We start from the raw sequence: 2,500 nt of genomic DNA on the forward strand, positions 1-2,500 counted from the left end.
AAGAGCATACAGCACCTGGTATTCCCAGGCGGTCTCCCATCCAAGTACTAACCAGGCCCGACCCTGCTTAGCTTCCGAGATCAGACGAGATCGGGCGTTGCCAGGCTGGTATGGCCGTACGAAATAAGTTGACAACCATAGGCTACTTATCCATATACAGATTTAGCAATTGACAATGCAAGGTGGTCTCTCTCTCTCTCTCTCTCTCTCTCTCTCTCTCTCTCTCTCTCTCTCTCTCTCTCTCTCTCTCTCTCTCTCTCTCTCTCTCTCTCTCGTGTCAAAATGAAAACAGCTTCCAGCCCCTTTCATGAAGGACTACTTGTGCATATTGCAAGATGTCAGTTTCTAAGTGAATGAGCAAAAGAGCATACAGCACCTGGTATTCCCAGGCGGTCTCCCATCCAAGTACTAACCAGGCCCGACCCTGCTTAGCTTCCGAGATCAGACGAGAGCGGGCGTTGCCAGGCTGGTATGGCCGTACGAAATAAGTTGACAACCATAGGCTACTTATCCATATACAGATTTAGCAATTGACAATGCAAGGTGGTCTCTCTCTCTCTCGTGTCAAAATGAAAACAGCTTCCAGCCCCTTTCATGAAGGACTACTTGTGCATATTGCAAGATGTCAGTTTCTAAGTGAATGAGCAAAAGAGCATACAGCACCTGGTATTCCCAGGCGGTCTCCCATCCAAGTACTAACCAGGCCCGACCCTGCTTAGCTTACGAGATCAGACGTGATCGGGCGTTGCCAGGCTGGTATGGCCGTACGAAATAAGTTGACAACCATAGGCTACTTATCCATATACAGATTTGGCATTTGACAATGCAAGGTGGTCTCTCTCTCTCTCTCTCTCTCTCGTGTCAAAATGAAAACAGTTTCCAGCCCCTTTCATGAAGGACTACTTGTGCATATTGCAAGATTTCAGTTTCTAAGTGAATGAGCAAAAGAGCATACAGCACCTGGTATTCCCAGGCGGTCTCCCATCCAAGTACTAACCAGGCCCGACCCTGCTTAGCTTCCGAGATCAGACGAGATCGGGCGTTGCCAGGCTGGTATGGCCGTACGAAATAAGTTGACAACCATAGGCTACTTATCCATATACAGATTTAGCAATTGACAATGCAAGGTAGTCTCTCTCTCTCTCTCGTGTCAAAATGAAAACAGCTTCCAGCCCCTTTCATGAAGGACTACTTGTGCATATTGCAAGATGTCAGTTTCTAAGTGAATGAGCAAAAGAGCATACAGCACCTGGTATTCCCAGGCGGTCTCCCATCCAAGTACTAACCAGGCCCGACCCTGCTTAGCTTCCGAGATCAGACGAGATCAGGCGTTGCCAGGCTGGTATGGCCGTACGAAATAAGTTGACAACCATAGGCTACTTATCCATATACAGATTTAGCAATTGACAATGCAAGGTAGTCTCTCTCTCTCTCTCTCTCGTGTCAAAATGAAAACAGCTTCCAGCCCCTTTCATGAAGGACTACTTGTGCATATTGCAAGATTTCAGTTTCTAAGTGAATGAGCAAAAGAGCATACAGCACCTGGTATTCCCAGGCGGTCTCCCATCCAAGTACTAACCAGGCCCGACCCTGCTTAGCTTCCGAGATCAGACGAGATCGGGCGTTGCCAGGCTGGTATGGCCGTACTAAATAAGTTGACAACCATAGGCTACTTATCCATATACAGATTTAGCAATTGACAATGCAAGGTGGTCTCTCTCTCTCTCTCTCGTGTCAAAATGAAAACAGCTTCCAGCCCCTTTCATGAAGGACTACTTGTGCATATTGCAAGATGTCAGTTTCTAAGTGAATGAGCAAAAGAGCATACAGCACCTGGTATTCCCAGGCGGTCTCCCATCCAAGTACTAACCAGGCCCGACCCTGCTTAGCTTCCGAGATCAGACGAGATCGGGCGTTGCCAGGCTGGTATGGCCGTACGAAATAAGTTGACAACCATAGGCTACTTATCCATATACAGATTTAGCAATTGACAATACAAGGTAGTCTCTCTCTCTCTCTCTCTCTCTCTCTCTCTCTCTCTCTCTCGTGTCAAAATGAAAACAGCTTCCAGCCCCTTTCATGAAGGACTACTTGTGCATATTGCAAGATGTCAGTTTCTAAGTGAATGAGCAAAAGAGCATACAGCACCTGGTATTCCCAGGCGGTCTCCCATCCAAGTACTAACCAGGCCCGACCCTGCTTAGCTTACGAGATCAGACGTGATCGGGCGTTGCCAGGCTGGTATGGCCGTACGAAATAAGTTGACAACCATAGGCTACTTATCCATATACAGATTTAGCAATTGACAATGCAAGGTGGTCTCTCTCTCTCTCTCTCTCTCTCTCGTGTCAAAATGAAAACAGCTTCCAGCCCCTTTCATGAAGGACTACTTGTGCATATTGCAAGATGTCAGTTTCTAAGTGAATGAGCAAAAGAGCATACAGCACCTGGTATTCCCAGGCGGTCTCCCATCCAAGTACTAACCAGGCCCGACCCTGCT

General features: G+C 47.4%; 5 non-coding genes and 4 pseudogenes across 5 annotated transcripts; all 9 read right to left on the reverse strand.

Moving 5' to 3' along the window:
- Window positions 1-3: 3 nt before the first annotated feature.
- Window positions 4-122, reverse strand: LOC146229790 (5S ribosomal RNA). The gene has a single exon (XR_014743308.1). It is a non-coding gene; the product is annotated as a 5S ribosomal RNA (ribosomal RNA).
- A 242-nt stretch (window positions 123-364) lies between these two features.
- LOC146229791 (5S ribosomal RNA) lies at window positions 365-483 on the reverse strand (annotated as a pseudogene).
- Window positions 484-651: 168 nt separating this feature from the next.
- On the reverse strand, window positions 652-770 carry LOC146229792 (5S ribosomal RNA; annotated as a pseudogene).
- Window positions 771-948: 178 nt separating this feature from the next.
- LOC146229793 (5S ribosomal RNA) lies at window positions 949-1,067 on the reverse strand. The gene has a single exon (XR_014743309.1). It is a non-coding gene; the product is annotated as a 5S ribosomal RNA (ribosomal RNA).
- A 170-nt stretch (window positions 1,068-1,237) lies between these two features.
- Window positions 1,238-1,356, reverse strand: LOC146229794 (5S ribosomal RNA). Its single transcript, XR_014745661.1, has one exon. It is a non-coding gene; the product is annotated as a 5S ribosomal RNA (ribosomal RNA).
- Window positions 1,357-1,530: 174 nt separating this feature from the next.
- On the reverse strand, window positions 1,531-1,649 carry LOC146229795 (5S ribosomal RNA). The gene has a single exon (XR_014745938.1). It is a non-coding gene; the product is annotated as a 5S ribosomal RNA (ribosomal RNA).
- A 172-nt stretch (window positions 1,650-1,821) lies between these two features.
- LOC146229796 (5S ribosomal RNA) lies at window positions 1,822-1,940 on the reverse strand. Its single transcript, XR_014743310.1, has one exon. It is a non-coding gene; the product is annotated as a 5S ribosomal RNA (ribosomal RNA).
- A 196-nt stretch (window positions 1,941-2,136) lies between these two features.
- Window positions 2,137-2,255, reverse strand: LOC146229797 (5S ribosomal RNA; annotated as a pseudogene).
- Window positions 2,256-2,435: 180 nt separating this feature from the next.
- The window catches only part of LOC146229798 (5S ribosomal RNA), a 109-nt pseudogene continuing 44 nt past the window's right edge, over window positions 2,436-2,500 (reverse strand).

This window comes from Hypomesus nipponensis, chromosome 24, assembly GCF_054491055.1.
Source record: "Hypomesus nipponensis isolate SF chromosome 24, ASM5449105v1, whole genome shotgun sequence".
Taxonomy (NCBI): Eukaryota; Metazoa; Chordata; class Actinopteri; order Osmeriformes; family Osmeridae; genus Hypomesus; species Hypomesus nipponensis.